Source organism: Solanum pennellii, chromosome 6, assembly GCF_001406875.1.
Source record: "Solanum pennellii chromosome 6, SPENNV200".
In the NCBI taxonomy this organism is placed as follows: Eukaryota; Viridiplantae; Streptophyta; class Magnoliopsida; order Solanales; family Solanaceae; genus Solanum; species Solanum pennellii.
Genome location: NC_028642.1, coordinates 9,689,695 through 9,697,306, shown reverse-complemented (window position 1 = coordinate 9,697,306; position 7,612 = coordinate 9,689,695).

Genomic DNA, 7,612 nt, shown 5'->3' with positions numbered 1-7,612 from the left:
AAAGTCGTAACTCTTCATAAATGCCACAAATTTTCATGAAAGGGAAAGACTAGTTTTGGAAGTAAATAAATTTAAAAAGGAATTCTTGTTTGTGGCGGCGCCACGTATGCGGACCTAAGATTTTATATATATATATATATATATATATATGACAATAAATCTGCCAAATAAATATGAGATAGTATGGAAAAGAAATATGGTGTTGATGATGCTAGAATGAAAAAATATGATGTTGGTCAATGGATAATAAGCAAATAATGGAATAAGTTCATGAATATGTGAACTTGATTGTTGATGTTCTCAACGAGGACATGAAAATGTGTGAGATATTTGAAGCTAATGTTCAGCTTGAAAAATTTCCACCATCTTGCAGTGATTATAAAAATCAATTAAAACATAAGAAAAAGAATTTAACCCTCCGAGAACTTATTAGTTACATGAGGACTGAAGAGGCGAACCGTCTCAAAGATAAGATGGAAGAACTTTCTCTTAATTCTTCTAAAGCTAATATTGTTGAACTTATGGTATTTTTGTGAAAGACAGGTTCAAAAGCAAACAGAAGAAAGTCTCATAAAAGGAACTTATGAAGAATAAGAATTAATTCAACAAGTCGGAGAGTCAAATTCAAAAATTTAAGAGTTGTTGTTTTGTTTGTGGAAAAGCTGGTCACAGGGCTGCCAGGTGCTATCAAAGAAAAGGGCAGGACTCAAAGCAGTAAGGACAAAGTGATGTCCAAGCTAATCTTGTTGATTGTAATGAAGTGATTGCTTCTATAGTCGTTAAGGCAAATATGGTGGCTAATAAGAGTAACTAGGTACTAGACACAGGTGCTTCAAGGCATTTCTGTTCCAACAAAGAGTTATTCATGACTTTGAGGAGTCCAGTGATGGAGAGTGTGCATATATGTGTAACTCCACTACTGTTGTAGTCATAGGTAAAGGAAAAGTTTACTTAAATTAATTTCTAGAAAGACATTATCCTTGAATAATGTTTTGAGTGGTTGAGAAATCTTCTGGCGGATATGCCATTGTGGGGAAGACAAGCCTCACCAGTCTCTCTTCATTGTGACTCAGAGACAACAATTGGAATTGCCAAAAATAGAGTGTACAATGGAAAAAATATACATATTCGCATCAGACATGGTGCGGTTGAACAATTGTTGGAACTGGGTGTTATTTCCTTGGAATATGTAAGGTCCGAAAGGAATTTGGTGGATCCTATGACCAATGGCTCGACAAGGAAAATAATCCTTGAAATGTGGAGGGGGATGGGGATAAAGCCCATTGAATGAAGTAATGTGGTGAATCCATAAGGCCTCAATATAGACCACATTTTATATCCCTATGGCGTATGGCAGTGCTTTATAAGGTTGAATTTATTTTGCTCTTAATGATTCTATAGCCGTAAGGTGGTTATTTGAGATAGACTTGATGGAGTCACCTACGTGAGTGTAAAGGTGTGGTCGCCTTTTATGAAAGACTTGGGTCGTCTTTCTAGAGCACTCATAAGATCCAAGGTGTATGTGCATGACCATAAAAACACTTTATTTGTATCACGGAGGTTGCTTAAAATTTAAGGATATAGTATGCGTTATGGGGGTCTCAATTTATATTCATTCAGTTCAAGAGTACTTGACTTTATGGATATTGAGTTGTTGCCCCATGTCACTATGTGTTAATTCAAATCAAAAGATATTGACACTTAAGTACATGTTCCTCCTTTTTCCCAAAATTTGTTCTTACTCTTTATCTTTGCATTAGTGGGGGATTGTTATATTAATTTTACAATATTATAAAGAGTAATGCAAAGTATATAAAATATTATGTTACAAAAGGGATGAATGATACATCCGTTCCAAAAACTAAAGTGATGTAATTGCATTTAATGCCATTAACCTTGACAATACGTTTCTGAAAATTAAACTCTCCTATTTTTCAACTTCCTCTCTTGCAATCCTATCTAAGAAGAGGCTTTGGGGGAACATAATACACCACTACTAACACAAACAAAAAGAAGAGAAAAACATTTCCCTCTTTTCTTCTTATCTTATTCTTAGAATATTTTTTAGCAATTGGTTTTGGGCTACCTCCAAACATTCAGCCACGAGTGCACGTGTTTGAGAATAACTGTGGAACCTTGGGGAGCGACCGACTAAAACGATTTGCACCAGAGTTGATCAAAAATCGTTTTCAAGGTAGTAGCTTGCCACGACACAGTGTTTGTTATAATTATAATTCCATTCTACTATCAATGTTGTTGTATTTTTCCCAATAACAGTTTCCTCATATTTTTCCTAGTCACATAAAAATAAATATAAGAAATAACTTCAATAATAGGTTACAACTGAGTAATAAATAAGAGAACACACCAATTTATTAGAGAATGAATGAAAACTCTTTCTGCCAACAGTGTGTGGGTTCATCAGCTATTTCTGATTTTCAGTATTTGTTTAACATATTTTCTGAGAATAAATGAATCAGTAATGTTAATCGAAGTCTAAAACGTTCTACATAATATACTAGATGAGGTCAGTGCCTTCTATTTTCTAATGCCAAAACTTAAAACTTGAACACACTTATACCAGTGTAAGATAAATTGAATGCTATAATAGCCATCCAGTAACTAGAGAAACGATTGATGGATGTAGTTCATGTTGTCAACAAATTCAATTCTAATATACTTGGAGAAAACTAATTGACAATATTTAATGGACATGGAATAGTTTGACAAGTTTATATCAAATGAAGCTAAAATCAAAAAGAAGACCTTACTTTTTTTAGTTTCAAAGTCGAAATCATATTATATTTGATCATAAATAAAATCTGAGAAAGACCTTCAGCTATAAGAAAATTAGCCAAAAAATTAGAAGTCATAAATGAATTCAATAAGTTTCTAAGCAATGTGTTACCTTTTTCATCAGATTGTTCATTTGTGGAAGAGTGGTAGAATTCATTTGCACCTAATTCTCTACATGTTGCTCTTCTAGTGGCTGCTCCTCTATCGATTTTTCATATTCTTCAAATTGGGGTGGTACAGGATACTTCTCTAATAATTTTAGCAGATTCTCTTTCTTTGTCTTTATAGCTTGAACTATTTAATTTGTTTTCAATAATCGTCGTTTTTTATTTGCTGAGAATGACAATGATCAAGGCTTGGCATGCCTTGTTTTTTTCTTTTATTTCTTATTGAATGCTCTTGTTCACTCATAACTATTCCAAACTGTGTATATATAAGATTTAACAAGTTAAAGTCTGGAAGAATCCATATATACTAAAACATAATCACCAAAATCTTATAAATTACATCTTTTGCAAGGTTGGATAATAATACAAGTGAAAAACTAAATCCAAATATTCAAATAACTTAAACCAAAAGGCTTTTACTTGTATTTTTTTTAAAGTTAAAAACTGACAGTGCTTCAACTACAAATAATCATTAGTACGTGATAATATATAATAATACAACTGAAAGTCTAAATCCAAATATTAATCTTATAGCAGTGGTTTAACAGAAGTGTATGTTTATCTATCATACTATCATGAGATGTACTGGAGAATACAAATACATAACGTCTAAAGATAAAATAACTCATATAAAAGGAACAATATGAAAGGTTCACAAGATGTTAGGCAAATAAGTTTATTAATAAAAAACATGAAAGGCAAAGTCATTGGAGTGAAGGACATTCAAGGGAGTGAGCAAGAATATACAATGGATTAGTAGGAGGCAATTTAATGGGCAAAGTTTCAGCCATATACATGATATACAAAACATGGAAGACTAGGAACATGAATATTTTCCAATACTTTAATATAGAGAAAAGAAGTAACTAGAAGAAATTAATTTTCATGATATTAAGGTTGTATTTCAGCATACAATCTTAAAAATTATTTCTATTTCAATTCTATAAATAATTTTTATACCCAATTTGTGGAATCTTGCAGCTACAACATACAAAGTAGAGGAACTTAAAAATGGTAACTTTTGTTTTCTTCACTAGGCAACGTTCTTTGACAAAGAAATTATTTTGAATGGATTTTGGAGTGTACACCTCAATTTTTTGTTGTATTGACAGCTAATTACATCCATATTCTATGTTTATGATTTTATAAATATAATCTTTAAGCATTCTAGGCATATGCAGGTTTAAAAAAAAAAAACTCATTTGGAATGTATTGATTATTTTTTTGGTTTGTAGGCTCAACTGAAATTATTGTAGGCTCACTGCAAATTGCTATATGATAAAGAAATAACACTATTTATGACTTTTAACTTTTAACAAGACTATTTTGTTCAACTTATCATATAATCTATGACAGTAGCTATAGCAGTAATCTTTGGCAACATTCATGTGTTTAATCAATAATGATATGAATATCAATGTTCGGAACAATAACTTCAAAACATTCGACCAACAGTAAATTAACAGTAAATTTAACTTGACATGATAGAGAGACAAAACTCAAAATACTAAAAAGTTTGGGAGAAATCAACGAAAAATCAGAATTTGTTTCATACAAATAAAACCCAGCTTCACAATGATTTTTTTCTGATCTTTAAAATCTTCACCAAATTTGAGATACAAACTCAAACCTACATCTAGGTATCACACAGACCTAAACTAGAACAAATAATACAGATTTCAAGCAAATCCAATTGTTAGTTTTTTTATGATTTTTTTAGAAGCCCTTAAATTGAGTTTCTGATTTTTGAAAATACTACATGCATAAGAAATTAGAGACAATGAGAGCTTAGAGATCACCTTAAAAAGAGTATACCTTTACATGGAGAAATTTAATGTGGAAAAAGGCTATTGTTGGAGAAGAATACAACTACACATGAATACTTCACACCGGAGAAGAAGACTACTATGGGAAGACTAGTGCCGGTGAAGAAAAAATTTTTCTTCACCGGAGATCGTTCACCGTCGAAAAAGAAGTAGTAACCGAGTTTTGAAATTCTAGGGCTAAAGAATTGTTGTCTATTTAGAGACTTTATTTCACCAAAATGAAAAAAAAATGCAGGTCTACCATATAAGTTAGGGAATAAAGTTTTTTAAGACTTAAAATTTGCGGGGACCAAAAAATATTTTTGTTAGTAAAACAAACTGTTTCCATAGTGTCTTTTATAGCAACGGTTGACATGTATGTTTCAATAGAAAGTCTGTAGTGACAGTTGTCCAGAAAATGCCACAGTTTATTTAAAGAATTTTTCTATTAGATCTACTTTCAAAAATGATACCTTAAGAAGCAATATTGTTTCAAACAACAATAACACAAAAACTATTTTCATTTTAAGACTCTAAACAATACCATTTTCATTTTTCCAAGTCAAACATTGCATTCAATCGAATCACAATTGATTACCACAAATATATATATATACAACATTTATAACATACAAATAAAAATTTGGATCTTGTTTTTATTTTCTTACGATCATGTAACACAACCTTAACAAGATACCCCTACACTTTTTAAATATTTCATAATAGAGGATTAACTTTTTCAATATACATAAAATTTTCAAATTAGTATGTAACATACAAATATATACACCGACATAACAAAATTAAATTAAAGTCTAACAAATCATAAATTGTCTCAATCAATAAAATAATCATTGTCCTATCAACATTTGTAAACACATTATCAAACTCAAATTAAATCTGTTTTCAATTTTTTTTCTCATAAATTCATAAGCATAAATCTAGCATAATTATTATAATCATTAAGCATTTCAAATCACGTCAATATTTTCAAATGTGAGTATAATAAGAAGAGACTTAACATTCTTATAACTTAAGTAATTCAAGATTCACTACCATATATAATCATTCTTCATCTTACAATTTTTTCTCTAGAACACAAAACAACGTTAGTTAGCACAAAATTCTAAGTAGCACCAAAATTATCTAATACCCAATCATTCACTTTAACATTTATCCATAAAATTCACTTGACAAATAACCACAACAATTTACATCAACCACTTAGTCACATTTATATATATACTCAAGGGGATTATCATTTCTCCGAATCATCTTCACATAACGAGCATGCTGATTGATTTCACCTCACACAAATAATAATCATTAAAATATATACAGAAAGTATCATTACATACCTTTGTAAACTTTTATACTTTTCCTCATATAATGTTCTACATTATTATTGGTAATTAAAAAATTAAGAAAAGTCATCCAATTAGATAAATGAATCCAACAAAATGAATTCATAAGATGCTATCAAGTCTCAAGTCTAGTACAAAAATTTCTAATTCTTTCTAATTATCTCTTTAAAAATTGTCTCTCATAATCCATAACCAATTGTTTATCACAAAATCTCAATATTGTAACACCCAAAAAATTGGTTCCAATCTAGATGTTAGCTAATCTCTTTCTCTTCTCTTTTTGAACTGACAAGAGGATATACATCAAATTATTTAACAGTAATACACTACGTTAAATAAGGACAAATTTGATTAATTATTATTTAATGATTTGTCAATTATTTGTAGAGAAAATAAATCACCGTGATGAGCAAAACAAAAACCAGAACACATACCTTTAGCTTTTGTTACCGGAAAATATTTATAATAGATGCTCAAATAATTGTAATTGATTTTCTGTATGAATGAAGTTTGAACTATTCTTAACATTGTTGTAAATCATTACGAAAAATACCTTCTTGACGAACACTGTACAAAATTCACCAAAGCTTGTACTTCACCAATAACTCTTCTAGGAACTTCTCATAGCTTGAGGCGTGACGAAAGACACTGTCCTTCAGGATATTTCACCCAGAATAGGTGTATCCCTGAAGCTTCAATATGTGTATCTTTTATATTTTGTGATCAATGACACTAATCTATAATTTGGTTGTCTACGAATTGAAGCTACTAAAGTAACCAAACCAAGGGTTGGGGTCGTGTCCCAAGGGAGTGGTTGTGAAAGTAGTAGCTTCTTAGAACTCTGTTCTACATAGTGATATCTCAAGACATTTTTGAGTATTAAAGCAAAATTTAAATTCAATTTGTGACACCAAAGTTTTAAATATGAAGAAGGGGTTTTGTCACAAGTAGTAAAATAGCAAAAAAAAAAAAAGGAGAAAACAAGTATGGGAGAGAGTTCTTGGGGTGTCACCGCAATGTATGTTGACACTAACTATTAGGCACATGCTTTTCATAAGAAAATTCGCAAGACAATGGTGACTAGGCTAAGTTTTAGGTGAAAGTAAGTTCCCTCTCGGGCAATTTACCCTGTACCAAATGGCTCCTCTTGGACGCCCACTCGTCTAAACTAACCAGCCTGCACCTAACCCCACAACCTGAACTTTTGATAGAGGGTGCTTGGATATGGGACTAGGGCTCACCCTCTCCGGCTGAACCTCATATCGACCCACTCTTTAGGACATTATGTGGTTGTGGTTTATCGACCTCCCGCTTGGGCGAACTGAAAAAACATGTGTTGTTTTTTATTTACAACTAGAAACCCATTAAATTAAACCACAAACACTAGGTGAAATCACTATTAATATGCATCTAATCCTATCAACAAGTAAGACCTAAAAGTAATCTTAACATATATTTTCTAAATCACACCCCAAGAATG